The 19,310-nt window shown below is 36.2% G+C and overlaps 1 long non-coding RNA gene and 1 pseudogene across 1 annotated transcript; both read right to left on the bottom strand.

The window, feature by feature from the left end:
* Positions 1-13,437: 13,437 nt before the first annotated feature.
* On the bottom strand, positions 13,438-15,628 carry LOC125493514 (uncharacterized). The gene is made up of 5 exons (XR_008967750.1): positions 15,592-15,628; positions 15,333-15,441; positions 14,520-14,751; positions 13,990-14,013; positions 13,438-13,694 (listed from the first exon to the last, which is right to left on the bottom strand). It is a non-coding gene; the product is annotated as an uncharacterized LOC125493514 (long non-coding RNA).
* On the bottom strand, positions 15,628-18,240 carry LOC130589416 (plasma membrane ATPase 4-like; annotated as a pseudogene).
* Between the last annotated feature and the right edge of the window lie 1,070 nt (positions 18,241-19,310).

Below are 19,310 nucleotides of genomic sequence, written 5' to 3'. Positions count from 1 at the left end.
ATACTTGAAGGAAAAGAAGTATGGGGATTCCACTTCAGCTATATATGTTATAGAAATCAATTTGACTTCTACTTCTGTTGAACCCTAGTTTTGATGATGACAAAGGAACAATATGCAAACTAAGTAGTGGACTAATGAGTTATTTACGTGTATGATTTTTAAGGTATCATGGAAAGGAACAAAGAGAATACTAAGTCAAGGAAGAAATCAAGTGAGGATTTTGAAGACTAAGTGAAGATGTTTCTCTAATTAATACTGGAGCCGCATTGGAACAAGAAAAATAAAGCAAGGCATTTTTATTTCTAGTTCCATTGTAAATGAACGAGTAATGTTGGTAAGGAACATTGGCAGTTTTATTTGAGAATGATAGTCTGTTCCTTTGTAAGGAACAGACGAATTAGCACTAAACAAATCAGTTAAAGGAACTTATAAATAAAAGGAACTAGACTTAGGCTCGAAGCATTACAACGGTTCACTAATGGAAGTTGAGTAGATTATGCCTAAAAAATAGGTAACCGTTTTAATCTAAAGAGAAAATCCGATTTTATGGAAAAACTTTTTAAGGGAAAAGATTTTGTTTTTCGAAAAAGATAAAAAAAATATTATTTGGTTTTTAAAAGGATTTTATTTAAAAGATAATATTTTCTTAAGGATTTAATTTCAGTTTTAATATTAAATCTGTTTTAAATTAAAACTGATTTTCGGATAATGCTCAAGTAATTCCTACAATCTAGGAGCAGTAACTAAAACATGTCCACGTCTAAGCAGTGATTATGGGATCATGGGATCATGGGATCATGGGATGTGTTAAGGAACGTGTTCCTTGAGGGAAGGAACAACATGGGATAATGGTTTTTCACATATACACGTTTTTAATTCCCACGTTCTATATTACTGTCACTATAAATATTAAAGTCTAAGTAAGTTCCAAAGTGTGTCTGACTAAGTGATTTAGTGAATTTAACTAATTAAGTGTCAGTGCCTTCATTCTCTCATAATAGCCATTTGTTCTTTGCTTACTTACTCTAATTTCACTAAGCTTATTTCGATCAATTGTATTTTGGTTTTCGGGTAAGGGGACTTTGAGTGAAGTTCGTAAGAGAGAAGCTTTGAGTAAAGCGAGTAAGAGTGAGAAAACTTCGAGTGAAGTTGAGAGGAACTGTTGTTAAGGGAACAGTGGCTCAGGAACTTGAGTTTAGGAACTCAAGGTGTGGCTCGAGAATAGAATTAGGTTGTAACAAAGTTGTTTGGCCTAATTAGTGAAAGAGTTGAGTTTAAAATCCCTAGTGGTCGAGGTTGTTTCTTCTTGTTGGGCCCAATAAAGTTTTTCCTCGTAAAAATCCCTTGTGTTCCTCTAGCTTGTTTTTTGTTTAAGTTTAAGTGTCCGCAAAAAGTTACGTTTATTTCTACACATACAATTCACCCCCCCTCTTGTAGTGTTCCTAGGGAAATAACAATTGGTATCAGAGCTAGAATCACGAGAGATAGGAAACCCTATTGAGAAAAAGATCCAAGGAACAATGAATACCGCCAAGAAACTTGAGGAAGGTTACTCTACGCAAAGGCCTCCCATGTTCAATGGGAAGTTCTACAACTACTGGAAGAACCGTATGGAGATATTCATCAAAGCTGAAAACTACCAGGTATGGAGAGTCATTGAAGTTGGTGATTTTGAGGTCACAACTACAAATGACAAAAATGAGGTAACTCTAAACCCCTCTATGAATATGACAAAGCTGATTTTGAAAAAATGGAAGTAAATGCCATGGCTATTAAATTGTTGCATTGTGGACTTAGACCCCATGAACTTAATAGGATCATGGGATGCAAATTTGCAAAGCAAATATGGGATTTACTAGAAGTAACCCATGAAGGAACTAATGAAGTCAAAAGATCTAAAATTGATTTACTAATGAATCAATATGAACTGTTCTCCATGAAGACCAAGGAAAGCATTCGAGATATGTTTACTCGTTTTACTAACATTATTAATGAGTTAGCTTCTCTTGTAAAGTTTATTTCATCAGAGGAATAGGTTCGAAAGGTTCTTAGGAGTCTTCCTAAAGACAGATGGATGGCTAAAGTCACTGCTTTACAAGAAACAAAAGACTTTACTAAGTTCAACTTAGAACAGCTGGCTGGGTCACTTATGACTCATGAGCTTCATTATGCAAAGAATTCTCAAATCTCATGAGTAATGAATTTGAAATCAGTATGATGGGTGAGTTAAATTTCTTTCTTGGATTACAAATCAAGCAAACTGAAAAGGGAATAATTGTTCACCAACCAAAATACATAAAGGAACTATTGAAGAAATATTGCCTCGAAAATTCAAAGATAAATCACACTCCTATGGGAACTTCAACTAGATTAGATGAAGACTCCATAGGAACAAGTGTTGATCAAACAAAATATAGAAGAATGATTGGTTCACTTTTGTATCTAACTGCTAGTCGTCCAGACATAGCTTTCAGTGTTGGTTTGTGTGCTAGATTTCAAGCTAATCCTAAAGAATCTCATCTAACTGCCGTGAAGGGAATTCTTAGATATCTTAAAGGAACAGATGATCTTGGACTCTACTATCCAAGAAGTGACACATTTGAGCTAAGAGGATACGCAGATGCGGATCATGCAGGAGATCTTGTAAATAGGAAAAGCACCTCAAGTATGGTTCAATTTCTTAGTCATAGTTTAGTTTCTTGGAGTACCAAGAAATAAAACACAGTCGCTTTATCCACTGCTGAAGCAGAATATGTAGCTGCTGCTGCATGTTGCTCTCAAATGCTTTGGATAAAGCAACAACTTTCTGACTATGGAATAAACTTTAATTGTGTTCCTATTTTTGTGATAATACTAGTGCCATTAGTATTTCCAAAGATCCAGTGCATCATTCAAGAGTTAAGCATATACACATCAGACATCACTTTCTAAAAGAAAATGTGGAAAAAGGTTTGATTAAACTTGAGTTTTGTCAAACTGAAAATCAAATTGCTGATATGCTAACTAAGCCTCTACAAAGAGATAGATATGAAAAGTTAAGGCTTGAGTTAGGTCTAATAAAACTTAAGTAATTGTTCCTATTCCAACCCCCCCATGTTTGAATTAATTTGACTTACTCTATGTGATATGTAGTGATTGTATTTGATTGCCTAAGACCATTGCAAAATAAGATGTTGAAAACATAAACATGAATTCAAAGGAATAAAACAACTCACAAATGTCACATAATACTCCCCTTACTGTTCCTAAGGTAAAGAAACATGCATAATATGAAGAACGTTGATATGTAGCATAAGTTGTTCCTATAGCACAAGTTCCTTAGCTTTTATTTTCTTTCCAAAATTAAAAAATCCATAAAAATCAAAAAAGATCCGAAAACCCCAAAAATATAGGAATCGGATTTAATTAAATCATGATTCTCATTTATCTGTTTTTCGCATTTTTTTCTTTTTATAACTTCATTTTTTTTCGCGTGTAATACTTCACCTACTGTTACATGCATTTCATATTCCTCTTCATTTCATCTCATAAACCGTGTTCCTTAGTCTCTTCAACTTCGCCATTGATAATCCTCCTCACACCTTTCACAAACCATAAAACCCCAACCTTACTTCAATAAATGGCAAAAACATCACGCATTCACCTTTCCAAAACACAAAACTCCCAAAACCTTGAAAATGGAAAACACCTCTTCTCCTACCAAAATCCTAGAAACCGAACAAATTCAAGAAACACCCATAGTAGAAGAAGAACAAAAATTAGAATCTCCAAGAAGGAGTGTGCGAAGGAGAAAATTGATTGGAGAGGATGATTAAGACGAATCCCCGGAACAAACTCAGGGGGAAGAAGAAGTAACCCCTATTCCTTCCAAAGGGATTGCTACTTCTTCATCCAAAAAACGAGTTGAACGAAGTGAGTCAAGGTATGTGTTAGGTTTTTGTGTGGATTTAGAATGGGCAAAAGAAGTGCAATTAATGAATTGACTGATATACTAAAGGAACAGGGTATGGAATACCTGTTTGAATATGCATTTAACAATGCTCTAGTTCCTTTAGCAATGGATGAATTTTGTGCAAATTTTACTAACACTGATGGTATTTGCACTACTGAAGTAAGGGGAAGAAAATAAAATTTACTAAAGAAACTTTGGCCAAGATTTGGGAAGCTCCTTGCAAAGGAACATATGTGTATTTTAAACGGAAAGGAACTATTTCCTTTCCTAATTTTCCCCAAGACAAGATTGTTGAATCTTTTGGGGGAATTTCTGGTCAGAACAAGATAAACCAACCTACTCTCTCCTGTCCACAAAGTCCTGTTTAATTTAGTTTGGAGAGCACTCAATCCTCGAACTGAAAAGAGGAACGAAGTGGGCCTCTTAGACATGTGTTATATGTTCTACCTAGACCACCACATACAATAAACTTTCCTTCTCTTTCATCAACATCTTACCCATTGTATAGAAAACAATTGTTAGTTGTTATGGCGCTTTGATCACCTCTCTCCTTCATCACTTTAAGGTAAAGATAACTGGTTGGCCCATTTAGAAATTAAACAGGCAATATCCTTAATGAGAAAACTCTAAATGGTCTGGATCTCTCCATGCAAGATGGAGTACTGACTCAAGGGAGAACAGCTCCCAGTTCCTTTAGCAAGAGGAAACTGCCCAGGGTAGTTGAAGAGGAACTGGGTGATGTTATTTTGGAGGAACCAGTTCCTGCAACCATTGAACCCAAGGAGCCTAAACCAAAGAGGAGCAAAACGGTAGCCAAAAAGCCTACCCCTCCTGTTACTACAAGAGTTAGGCAGAGCTCGAGACTGAAAATTGCTCTTTCTGCCCCTGTTCCTTCTACCAAGGACTCTCCATTAGTTCTTTTTGACGTGGAGCAATAGGAACAAAACTCTACCAAGGGACCAACTCCTCCATCATCACCTAAACTCTCTGTTCCCCTCACTAAACTTTCTTCCATCTCTCCCTCATCTTTTTCTGTTCCTTCAAGCTTTGAACAAATAAAGGATGAGTTGACTGGTCCTAATCCCTTCTTCACCACCTCTACAAATCTTCCACCACCACCACCTTTTCTTCCTCACATATATACCACCACCTCTCCATCTGTTTCTACTCCAGGAACTGATGGTCCTTCAAACAACCCTACCCCAGTTCCTCCACCAAAACCTCCTACTGCCTCTGGTTCTAAGGGTGAGGAACAAGTTCCTTCGGATGATTGTGGCTGGGTAAATGAAGTTTGTCTTCCTGCACAACATATGAATTTTATAATCATCTTCACTGGACCTTAGATGATAAAACTAACAAGATGCTGAGTCTCATGAAATTTCTAAGTGATACGGTGATTTAGCAACAGAAGAAGATGGAGACAATGGCCCTAGCCCTTGAGAGTTTGAAGCAGAAGGTTGGTGAAAATCATGGTGAAGTGATGAAGAAACTGGAGGATGTGGTAGAAGAAGAAGTTGTTGAGGAACACCATTCCCCTCCCTTTCCTAGTTCTTAGTTCTTGTTTTTTTGAGAAACAAGACTGTTAGCTTTGTTTCGTTTTCTTTTTTCTTTTTCTTTCTGAACAAGTGCTATATAATTATGACTTTTGCTACTTTGTCTTCGTTTGTGATTTATGTGCATAATTTCCTCCTTGGAATGGCTAGTATTTTGTGATTGATGTTTGAGCTAGTGTAACCTTTGTATTTTATAACTTAACCATGATTGGTGCTTGCTTATGGTCTCAAGGTCTTGAAATCAATTCATGAAATCATGCAGAGTTTGCTCTTTTTGACGATGACAAAGGGGGAAAAGATTTAAGGAACAAACTATCAATAAAATGAAATTTTTTTGAAAGGGTAAATGAAAAATCAAAAATAGGTAAAGGTAAATGAAAAATCAAAAATAGGTTAAGGCAAATGAAAAATCAAAATCAAACATTAAGTGAGTTATTTAATTTTGTTGTATTTTTCATTTTCTGCTTTATTGTTTTATCTTTTTCATTCACTTATCTTATTTGTTATTTCCTTAGTTTGTACCTTTGTTGTCATCATCAAAAAGGGGGAAATTGTTGAACCCTAGTTTTGATGATGACAAAGGAACAAAGATGCAAACTAAGTAGTGGACTAATGAGTTATTTAAGTGTATGATTTTTAAGGTATCATTGAAAGGAACAAAGAGAATACTAAGTCAAGGAAGAAATCAAGTGAGGATTTTGAAGACTAAGTGAAGATGTTTCTCTAATTGATATTTGACCCGCATTGGAACAAGAAAAATAAAGCAAGGCGTTTTTATTTCTAGTTCCATTGTAAAGGAACGAGTAATGTTGGTAAGGAACATTGGCAGTATTATTTGAGAATGATAGTCTGTTGCTTTGTAAGGAACAAACGAATTGGCACTAAACAAATCGGTTAAAGCAACTTATAAATAAAAGGAACTAGACTTAGGCTCGAAGCATTATAACGGTTCACTAATGGAAGTTGAGTATGTTATGCCTAAAAATTAGGTAATCGTTTTAATCTAAGAGAAAATCCGATTTTATGGAAAAACTTTTTAAGGGAAAATATTTTATTTTTCGAAAAAGATAAGAAAAATATTATTCGGTTTCTAAAAGGATTTTATTTAAAAGATAATACTTTCTTAAGGATTTAATTTCAGTTTTAATATTAAATCTGTTTTACATTAAAACTGATTTTCGGATAATGCTCAAGTAATTCCTACAATCTAGGAGCAGTAACTAAAACATGTCCACGTCCAAGCAGTGATCATGGGATCATGGGATGTGTTAAGGAACGTGTTCCTTGAGGGAAGGAACATCATGGGATAATGGTTTTTCACATATACATATTTTTAAGTCCCGCGTTCTATATTACTGTCACTATAAATATTAAAGTCTAAGTAAGTTCCAAAGTGTGTATGACTAAGTGATTTAGTGAGTTTAACTAATTAAGTGTCAGTGCCTTCATTCTCTCATAATAGCCATTTGTTCTTTGCTTACTTACTCTAAACCCACTAAGCTTATTTCGATCAATTGTATTTTGGTTTTCGGGTAAGGGGACTTTGAGTGAAGTTCGTAAGAGAGAAGCTTTGAGTAAAGCGAGTAAGAGTGAGAAAACTTCGAGTGAAGTTGAGAGGAACTGTTGTTAAGGGAACAGTGGCTCAGGAACTTGAGTTTAGGAACTCAAGGTGTGGCTCGAGAATAGAATTAGGTTGTAACAAAGTTGTTTGGCCTAATTAGTGAAAGAGTTGAGTTTAAAATCCCTAGTGGTCGAGGTTGTTTCTTCTTGTTGGGCCCAATAAAGTTTTTCCTCGTAAAAATCCCTTGTGTTCCTCTAGCTTGTTTATTTGTTTAAGTTTAAGTTTCCGCAAAAAGTTACGTTTATTTCTACACATACAATTCACCCCCCCCTCTTGTAGTGTTCCTAGGGAAATAACAATTGGTATCAGAGCTAGAACTCACGAGAGATAGGAAACCCTATTGAGAAAAAGATCCAAGGAACAATGAATACCGCCGAGAAACTTGAGGAAGGTTACTCTACGCAAAGGCCTCCCATGTTCAATGGGAAGTTCTACAACTACTGGAAGAACCGTATGGAGATATTCATCAAAGCTGAAAACTACTAGGTATGGAGAGTCATTGAAGTTGGTGATTTCGAGGTCACAACTACAAATGACAAAAATGAGGTAACTCTAAAACCCCTCTCTGAATATGACAAAGCTGATTTTGAAAAAATGGAAGTAAATGCCATGGCTATTAAATTGTTGCATTGTGGACTTAGACCCCATGAACATAATAGGATCATGGGATGCAAATTTGCAAAGCAAATATGGGATTTACTAGAAGTAACCCGTGAAAGAACTAATGAAGTCAAAAGATCTAGAATTGATTTACTAATGAATCAATATGAACTGTTCTCCATGAAGACCAAGGAAAGCATTCGAGATATGTTTACTCGTTTTACTAACATTATTAATGAGTTAGCTTCTCTTGTAAAGTTTATTTCATCAGAGGAACATGTTCGAAAGGTTCTTAGGAGTCTTCCTAAAGACAGATGGATGGCTAAAGTCACTGCTTTACAAGAAACAAAAGACTTCACTAAGTTCAACTTAGAATAGCTGGCTGGGTCACTTATGACTCATGAGCTTCACCTTGACACTAAATATGGTGAAAGCTCTAAATCAAAATCCATTGCTCTCAAAGCAGATGATGAAGATGACTCTGACTCAGAAGATGAAGAAGCAGCTCTCATGGTTCGAAAATTTCGAAAGATGTATAGGAACATGAAGAACAAGAACTTCAAAGGTAAAACTAAGAGTTGAGTTTAAAATCCCTAGTGGTCGAGGTTGTTTCTTCTTGTTGGGCCCAAGAACTTTTTCCTCGTAAAAATCCCTTGTGTTCCTCTAACTTGTTTATTTGTTTAAGTTTAAATTTCCGCAAAAAAGTTACGTTTATTTCTACACATACAATTCACCGCCCCTCTTGTAGTGTTCCTAGGAAAATAACAACTTCTTTATGGGTATTTGATACCGGTTGTGGTTCTCACATAGTTAATGATGTGCAGGGACTAAAAAGAAGTAGGAAGCTGGCAAAAGGCGAGGTAGAGCTACGCGTTGGAAATGGAGCACGAGTTGCTGCACTTGCCTGGGAGCTATAGTCTACACTTGCCATCTGGGCTTATTTTAGAATTAAATAATTGTTATTTCGTTCCTACAATAACTAAGAACATAATTTCGGTTTCAGTTTTGGATTCTGAAGGTTTTTGCTTTGAAATAAAGAACAATTTGTTCCATTTCTTACAATAATATGTTCTATGCCAGAGCTAATTTGATAAATGGTTTATATGTGCTTGATAAATCATTACAAGTCTATAACATAGATAGCAAAAAAAGAAATCAAATGATTCTAACCTAACCTATATTTGGCATTGCCGAATGGGTCATATAAACAAAAGCGCATTCACAAGTTACAAAAGGAGGTATAATTCCATCATTTGATTTCGAATCACTTGATGTATGTGAATCATGCTTAATGGGGAAGATGACAAAATCACCATTTACTGGAAAAGGTGAAAGGGCCAGCGATCTTTTAGGACTCATACATACAGATGATGTGGTCCTATGAGCACAAAGGCAAGGGGAGGGTTTAATTACTTCATCACCTTCACTGATGATTTGAGTAGATATGGCATATATCTACTTGATGAAACATAAGTCGGAATCTTTTGATAGATTCAAAGAGTTCCAAAATGAAGTACAGAATCAACTTGGTAAGACAATAAAAGCACTACGATCCGATCGTGGTGGTGAATATTTGAGCCAAGAGTTTGATGATCATCTAAAGGATTGTGGAATTCTTTCACAATTAACTCCACCAGGAACACCACAGTTAAATGGTGTATCTGAAAGGAGGAATCGAACATTACTAGATATGGTTCGATCTATGATGAGTCTTGCTGATCTTCCGATTTCTTTTTGGGGATACGCTCTCGAAACTGCTGCACACACACTAAATAGGAGCCCGTCAAAGGCTGTAGAAAAGACTCCATATGAGTTATGGAATGGAAAACCTCCAAACTTGTCTTTTCTTAAAATCTGGGGATGCGAGGTCTATGTAAAGCGGTTACTATCAGACAAACTCGCACCCAAGTCAGATAAATGTCTCTTTGTGGGATATCCAAAAGAGACAAGGGGTTATTACTTCTATAACGTCAAGAGAACAAAGTGTTTGTTGCTCGTGATGGTGTCTTTCTTGAAAAGGAATTTGTTTCTAGAAAGACAAGTGGGAGTAAAATAACACTCGAAGAAATTCGAGATGAGCAACAACTGGACGTGGCTCACACCATGTCAGAGACGGCCCAACAAGACGAAAGTCATGTTGAGGAGATAACGTATTCAACGCGTGAACCTCCTACCGTCCCATTCGAAGTTGAATCAAGCGAAAATCTTCAAACTGTTGAAGAGAACGTTTCTCTTGATCTCAGCCCCGCGTAGGTTAGTAGACCAAGGATTCCAAACAAAAGGTTGGTTGATTTCCTATGACTGAAAATTCTGAAATTATGATTTTGGAAAATTCAGAACCTACTACCTACAAACAAGCTTTGACGAGCCCAGACTCTGAGAAATGGCTTGAGGCCATGAAATCCGAGTTAGACTCCATGTCTGAGAATAAAGTTTGGACACTGGTTGACTTGCCTGTGGGTTAACCCTATTGGATGCAAGTGGGTGTTCAAATTGAAAACAGAAAAGATGGAAATGTCTATGTCTACAAAGCAAGACTGGTTGCAAAAGGATTCAGACAAGTTCATGGTATAGACTATGATGAGACCTTTTCTCCAGTAGCAATGCTTAAATCAATTCGGATACTTTTAGCGATTGCTGCTTTGATTACGAAATTTGGCAGATGGATGTCAAAACCGCATTCTTGAATGGGTTCTTGAATGAGGATGTGTACATGACACAACCTGAAGGTTTTGAAGATCCAGAAAATCCTAAAAGGGTTTGCAAGCTTCAGAGATCCATTTATGGATTGAAGCAGGCATCTCGGAGCTGGAATCTTCGGTTTGATGAGGCAATCAAACAATTTGGTTTCATCAAAAGCGAAGAAGAGTCTTGTGTTTACAAGAAGTTTAGTGGGAGCAGCTTAGTCTTCTTGGTTCTGTATGTAGATGACATACTAATCATGGGAAACGACATACCAATGCTTGAGTCAGTCAAGGAATGGTTAAAAAGTTGTTTCTCTATGAAGGACCTTGGAGAAGCTGAGTACATACTGGGAATCAAAATCCATAGAGATAGGTCTCGAAGGATGATTGGGCTAAGTCAAGAAACTTATATTGATAAGGTTCTTACAAGGTTCAACATGGAAAACTCGAAGAGAGGTTTCGTTCCCATGTCACATGGCATATCGCTTAGCAAGAGTCAGTGCCCGACTGAGCCTGATGAGTTAAAGCGAATGAGTAGCATTCCTTATGCTTCGGCTATAGGGTCTATATGTATGCCATGATAAGTACTCGACCTGATGTTGCATATGCCTTGAGCATGTGTAGCAGGTTCCAAGCAAATCCAGGAGAAGCACACTGGACTGCAGCTAAGAGCATCCTTAAGTACTTAAGGAGGACTAAAGGCATGTTCTTAGTATAGGGGGACAAAGTGAGTTGGTTGTTGAAGGTTACACGGATGAAGCTTCCAAACCGACAGAGATGACTACCGCTCTCAGTCAGGGTATGTCTTTCGTCTGAATGGAGGAGCAGTGAGCTGGAAGAGCTCAAAGCAAAGCACTGTAGCAGACTCTACGACAGAATCAGAATATTTAGCAGCAGTTGAAGCAGCTAAGGAAGCAGTTTGGATAAAGAATTCTTGACAGAGCTGGATATCGTACCTAGTGTTCTGGAAGGAATTGAGTTGTTTTGTGACAACAATGGTGCTATTGCGCAAGCAAAAGAGCCAAGGTCACATAACAAGTCCAAACATGTGATGAGGAAGTATCACCTCATTCGAGAGACGTTGACAGGATGGATGTCAGAATCTGCAAAGTTCATACGGATGAGAACGTGGCTGATCCGCTAACTAAACCGCTACCTCAACCCAAGCATGAGTGTCACGCTAGGGCTATAGGCTTGAAGCAAATGTTAGAGTGGCTTTAGATTGTACTAGGTTTAGAGAAACTTATTACAATGTAAAGACATGGTTTTGCTATTTATGTTTATGATAATAAATTTTGTCTTATTTAATTTTGGTTTGGTATTAAATAAAATGTCCAAAATATATCTTGAATTCTATGGTTTTGTCAAATATGTGATTTGATGAATGAAACACCATAAGTGAACAGAATTCATAGAATATTAAAGTTCCTAATCTAAGTCATTAAACTGGACATAAATGACTTATTAAAGGGATTAGCATATAAGATTGATTGATAGCGCCGTTTCATGGGCTATGGAAACATAGAGATGTTTAATCAATCATATGGATATGTATAGTTGATACATAGTCGAACTTGACCTACTTAGAAGTTTTATAACTTCGAAATTATATTAGTAGATTCCTGAGACATGAGTAGAACATTACTTAGCCCAATGATTGTATAAGCTTTGATACTGTCAAACGTCATGCCGTAAAAGGGGACTATAAAGGCAGCATTCAGGTTGTGCTAAAAGTTGAGTGGGAGTATTGGTTACTACAAGATTGGAAAAGTCCTCCTATATGAGAAAGGATAGGTGTCTTGGCCCCTTGAAGAGTGAAAAATTGAAAATGCATTGCCGTGCTCAAATGGATAATTCGATGATCATTTTTTTGACAATTTGAACTCGGATTTCAAGGAATAATTTGAAAGCTAGTATGGATGATATAGAAATATGATCATACTATCAAATTAAACATTAAGAGACTTGAGGAATAAAAACATTGCACACTCGTCTCGGACAAGTGGGAGATTGAAGGATTTATGTCCTCGACTTAAATGCAATTACTAATATATATGGTATTATGAAGATAATAATTCGTTATATTGGGTCGTCTATACGTCTTGCTAGAGAAAGCTATAGAACTTCGGTTAGTAAATAATAAACCCGAAGCCCAATATGTGGATCCTACAAGGTCACACATTAAACTTGGATCAAAAAAGAAACCTAGAGCCCAAGAGGGCCCTAGGGTGGCCGGCCAAGAGAAGGAAAAGGGAGAGAATCTGACCTAAATATATTTATATATTTGGGTTAGGCAGAAAAGAAAATACATCAGTTTATTCTCTTATTATTTTCTCTCTCTATTCTCTCTTCAAAAGTCACTAATACTCCAAAACAAGAAGAAGTTTTCTTCCTTTCCAACTAGCATTGGTGGAGTGTTGATCTGGGTTGGTGGACTAAGTAGAGGAATCACATCTGAGTTCTCAATCCGGGTTATTCAAGCTTTGTGGAATTCACGCTACAAAGGTTATTCTAAAGTTATATGTGATCCTTAATTGTATATGCATGTGATCCTGATTTAAGTGCTTATGAATTAGATTCATGAAATTCCGCTTATAATACTTATAGATTCCTACACTTACCCCAATTCTATTGAAATTGTTATTTTTATCCCAAATTCCTTATAAGTTCCTTTTTTTAAAAAAAACAACTTATTATGAAATAACTTTTCCAATTTTGTACCAGAAAGAATATACGAAAAGCTAATAAAATAAATTATAGAATTTATGAATAATAATATGTTTGATAATTGTAAATAATTCCATTTATTTTACAAAATTAGGATACTGTCCTATAGGTGGGTTTGGGATATCTTGAAATGATTGAATGACATTGCGTGATGCTGTCTTATCTCCTTTTATTGCACTAGTTGTTGGCCCGCGCGCTATCGCGCACGGCCCCCCAAGAAAGCGAAAATTATTATGAATAGCTTTATAGAAATATCAGTAAATTGAATTTGAGGTATTTCAAAATATATGAACATATAGGTAAGATAATAAGGCTATTAGATTATATTTCATATATGCATTGTTTGCAAACCGTTTGATTGTTACAAAAATTACTCAAGGTTTTGTGCTTTGTCTAATTTGCTATATCTATTACAAGCATTAAATAATGCCTAGCAGCAAAAGAAATTAGTTTATATTCATTAACAAGGAACATTAGGCCGCAAAGCAAAATAACAAGCAGAAGAACATGATCCTGCAATCTTCGTTGTTGAACAGCTACCGAGCGCAAGTTTCAAGCTACAAGAAGGCAAAGACAATTTAAATGAAGCAATGGAGAGGAAGTAGAAGAACTTGAAGTGATTAAATAAGCAGAAATGTAATTTAAGTTTTGTAGAACTTGGTTGTAACTAAGCATGATGGAGTAATGTAATGTATCTTATTTTCTGGCTTCATGGTAATACTTTCTCCTTAGTCCTCACACATGTCAAATATCAAACCATTTATATATGAAATCAGATCCTTAGGCCTCAATCGTCAACAACTAACAAGCTAAGTAACTAAAATAGAAAGGAAGAGAGAGAATGAAACTCACCCTAGAGTGTTTCTCTTCTTTAAGCTGCATCAAGAACAAATAATACACATAATCAATCAAAACGTCCAAGGAGAATCCACCAATAGAACTATTCTTTAACACAGAAACACTTTGATTTCTGTTAACATACGATAACCCATTTCGGAGATCAGATCAAAACTGGTGTGGGTATTATCAATAAATAGCAGGGTGAGAATAATACTAATTGGAATATTTGCTTTCATCGCTATTAACATTTCTTTGACAGGTTTTGGACATTGATCAACAACTCTTTAGTCAATTAGAAGCCAATTAGAATCCTAGATCCTTGAGTGAAAATATGACAACAATGAAAGGCACAAGTACATGTATATACAGCCACTGGAACATACAGAGAAGAATAAAGGACATGGCCATTCACATTTGCATCCTTTGAACAAGATTTTAGTGAACTAAAACATAAATTAAAGGCAAAGGTGAAATACATTCATAAATAACATGAAAACCTAAAAAATGCAATCATAAACCTCCACTTAAAGAATGAAATTTACCGGGAAATGCTCAATGCTTGAAAATGATGATCCACTTGAGGTTTGTTTAGCAGATGCCTCTCTCTTTTTAGCGTTTGTTTCCTTTAAAGTAACTTCACTTGACTTGGCCATTAGAATTATCCATCACATAATTCAGATAGAAATGAAAGAATTTGGCTTACGCCTCGCTCTAATTTAGGAGGGACAACCCTCCACTTTTCCCATTCTTGTTCCGTCTTCTTGGCTGCTACTCCTGATAAATGGATAAACAAGACTGACTATCTCGAGATCGCTGGATAATAATTTCTCCCTCACATATTACTAAATGTCATGTGCAACATATTGTATAAACTAATTTGAATTTCATTCCAAATGATTCCACATTTTCATATTAACTATTGCTTAGAATAGAAACACCATGTTAATTGAAAAATGGAAACACATTTGCCAACCAAGTTTTTAAGATATTGACTAATTCTTCTTTCTTCTGCTTTTTTTCTAACCAGACCCCTGTTTGGCTGTTTCCAAACATTGCTAACCAGAACTTGTGCAACAAATCGATATAGAGCATCAGGGATGAATAAATAAGCAACTCCAAATATGTAGCACCACCACAGCAGGGTAGGTCAGTTAATAGTAATGTGAGAGAAGAGAGGTAAGTTGATGGGTCCAAGTGAAACTAAGATTTTAAGATTGAAATTGTCACTTCTCCATTTTCTTACTACATAGACGGGCTAGAATACAATTCGAAAAATCATACTACAAAACTTGCTATACATAAATGGAATCGAGACAGGATCAAAATGGAATCGAGAAATTCATCATGGACTTCACCTGGGATACAACAAAGTCAACAGAATCTGTGATAAATGGCTCATGGGGGCCATCACGAATACCCTTCAAGACATATCGTTTCAAAAGGAATGAAGGAGTCCAGCTTACACTGCATAATTGCATAATAATCAGAGCATTTCCTATGTAACATGCAATATAAAGGGGGAAATCGTGTGAACAAGATATTGGTACAATACAATAAATGGTTCCACTAATTTGGATAACATTCTCACTTGTAACCAACAACAAGTTAACATACCAGGTATAGTTTGCTACACTCTGAGCAATGTTTAAAAGATTTATGGCCTTCTCAAGTGCCACATGCAGAGAACACAATGCCTGGATTCTTGACCTACTACGTGGGGGTGCTGCTTCTAGAGCAGGAAAGATATTCAACACTTTACAGAATATCTTGGATAAAATCTTGCACAATCCTCCATGTAACTGCAAAAGAAACAATATTTGTAATTTCAACTGGAAGCAGTAGATCAATTCATACAAGAAAATTCTTGTAGACGTAGCAAAAAAGAAATTTAGAAAACAAATATCAAACAGCATGAAAATTCAAAATAAGTTCAACTTTCTTCTTTAGGGCATGAATTTAGACAGCAACAAGTACAACTGTACAAGCAACTGGTCTATTCACCCATTCCATCTCAGACCATGATAAAAGTTAGTAGGCATCTCCAGTTTTACTGATGAGCTCAATATCATTAGTCGTCTTGAAATAGATTAATTAACCCACAAAGAATATTCCGAACAATTATTGGTTCCTTCGCAAAGGGTAACAGCTAATAAACCTACACTTTTCAACCGCCATAACCATCTAAAGAACCACCATATCCAGCTGAGGACTGAGGTACCTATGCGAGCATATTGCCATCACAACCATTTGAGATACCATTATAACACACACCCATCCTAGATACGGCCACACGCCGCAACTATTAAATGTACCACCACAACCACTATAAAAACATAGAATAGGACACTAATATACCTCCCTCAGATCGACATATAGGTTCCTGAACACAACTATTAAACAACAATTCACAGGTGAGAATGCAATAATCTAACATTTAAAAAGAACAGTAAAAAGAAGCAAGATGAACAATGAATACCTGCAGCTTATGTGTTGCCCAATGAGAAAGATTCATTATCAACAGACTCATATAATGCTTAGGAAATTCAAAAGTGTCCTTGACTTGTAAGGACGGCGTACTTCTACCTAGTCATCTTCTGTGTCAGTGAAGTCTAGCAACAAACTGCGCGCATGATCCTCTCTCCACTCTTTGCAGCCTTCTGATCTACACGGTGTAATGTTGCTGAATTGTGTCGATATCAATCCTTTAAGTTTCACATAGACTCAACGTGGCCTTTCAAAGTGTGCAACTCCCTCAGCCTGCATTCATACATTATATGGAACTGTTTATATCTGGATAATTCATGAAACAATTATCATACTACGCATGTCAGTGCTACTCTGCTAGATAAATTATTAGAAGTTTCTCCATAACACAAGAAGGAAAATAGACGAAATCTTGTGGTTTACAATCAAGATTAGGTAAAGTGGCAGATGTTGATAAAATTGATTACGTAGGAATCAATAATGTTAAATGTCAATCAACTTCATAACTTTATGCATTTGCGTATACCTTTTTAGAATATAGTTCATCCAATAAGGCTACAACAAACCTTGGTTTTATATGATCTGAAGCCTTTATTGCATAACTTAGCATGATTTTATCAATCCATGTGATTTCACAATCAAAGGCGGCTACTGAATCAATAAATCATAATGGTAGTAATTTTCTTCATGCAAACATAAAGGGTTAGGTCTTACCTAGAAACTTCATCCCTCCTCTATGCTTGTTCAGCAATCTCAGAGAGTTCCCTGTAATTGCTGCTCTCATTGAAAAAGGTGGTGGTAACTGCAGGTTGAAGAACGTGCGGGCTTCTTTGTTCAGTCGCCCATTGTGCTTCTTTCTCTTCTCTTCCGTAGTCCTTCTTAGTGGTAAAAGCAGTCTAAGCAAGACAAAGAAACCAATCCAGAATCAGTAGCAAAACCAATAAAGAAACTTAAATTGTTTTTTGACTCTAACAGCAGTATTAACCTTATTGTCCAGAAGGTTGTTCCAAACCCTTCCACTCAGCACATAGCGAATAATGAATTTCAGAACATCAAGGGATATGTAAGTGACCAGACTGTAAACCCATACAACAAGAGCCCATCCCCATCTCATAGCTTTGATCCTTGCAAAGCGAAAATTTGCATAGACAGCTATGAGAGCCGCAATTTGTTGAGTGTAGCACACCAATATGTTATTAACGTCAGAAAAGCTTTTAAGCAAAGCAAAGGCAGAAAACATGTCGATAATATAAAAAATCCCAGATTTACTACTACTTTGAAATTGAAACGTCCAAACATGTGTACAACAACGTCCTAAAACTAATGTCAACAACGCTATATTCATCTAATAAACAGTCAATAGGTAAATAAAGTAAAATAAACTTAAAGACACAGTACAAAGATGAATATTTGATGGAAAAAACAACTATATATATTGCATCTTAGAGTTTGCTCTCTACCTACTATGAACATTACTTGGAATACCCACTCCCCTGGGTGGTAGCCTATTCAGATGCAATGAGTTCCATAACTCGTTTCCACCAACCAGGAATGAGATAGCAAACCAAAACAGCTATATAACACAAATCAGTTTAATTAAATCAGAATTTTTTACATCAATACACACGAGATAGCAACACAGCAACAATACAACACAAGCTGGCAAACAACAGGAAAAAACGAAAAATTAGAGCAAAATTGAAAAAAAGAACGGAATAAATTTGAGTAATACCTGAGCCAATAAATTCCAGGAACACTTGGATGATTGAAAAAATCGAATCACTGATAATTTAATAAAGCATAGGTCACAGAGCATTAGGTCAGAATCGCAATTGATGCAATCGAAGGAAGTGCAGCACCATTGTAGGAATTTCCCAATTAAATGGCAAAATTACATCAGGACTAACCCTAACAAGATAAATTGACAGAATTAGAAACAAAACAATCAAAACTCACACTCGAATACAAACCCTAATATGACAGAACACAACATTTGACGAACATGATTATCGAAGAATACAATAAACACCGAAACTTACAGTGAATTTGGGACAAATTCTTAGTGATTCGGAGCTCGAAAATTTTCTGGAACGATTCTCCCGAAATTTCTGGAAAAGAGAAGCAAATGAACGGTTCGCCGGAAAACGTATCACAAAGGACCAAAAGGTTAGAGGTGGAAAGGGAAGGGAAGAAATAAGGGAAGAGGCGATGAAGATGTGGTATGGAAAGAGGACAGAGGTGAAAGAAGAGGGAAGAAATTAGGTTAGAGAAGATGAACGATTGAGAGGGAAAATGGGAGGAAAGAGATGACGAGAAGAACATCAGAAGGCAACTAAGCAAAGCAAGGGCAAAACAGCCATTTCACTGTAACTTTGGGTGGAGAAGAAAGGGCAAAACAGACAATGTACTGTTACTAAGCTACAGTAGTTAGAAGTTCCCACTTTTTAATGGGTAATGGATATAGCCTAAGAAAGACACCAATTTTCATTTATTACGAGCTTGTTTTCATCTGTAGCTCCCCAAAAATTTCTCTATCCAACGCAAGATTCCTGCCCATTTCCTCTCGATTGATTTGTCTTCCTCCATCTATTGTTGAAGCATGGTTCAAAAATTCCCTACAAAAGTATGGACTTATAATTGTTGTTTTTGTTGGCAAGCATGGGATTTTCGCAATAAGACAATCCTACAGTATTGTACCATTTGTTTTTAGCACCCACCTTCCTGATCTCCCTTTACAAAAACTATAGGATGTGCCCCACCATTGAAACAAATCTTGGCCCTTCACAATCAGAAATTTTGTCACAAATTTCATTCAACAATTTTCTTTCACTTCTGGTCCAGTTCTACTA

Source organism: Beta vulgaris, chromosome 9, assembly GCF_026745355.1.
Source record: "Beta vulgaris subsp. vulgaris cultivar EL10 chromosome 9, EL10.2, whole genome shotgun sequence".
Taxonomy (NCBI): Eukaryota; Viridiplantae; Streptophyta; class Magnoliopsida; order Caryophyllales; family Amaranthaceae; genus Beta; species Beta vulgaris.
Note: the sequence above shows the minus strand (reverse complement) of the source record. Positions and strands in the feature narration are given on the sequence as shown.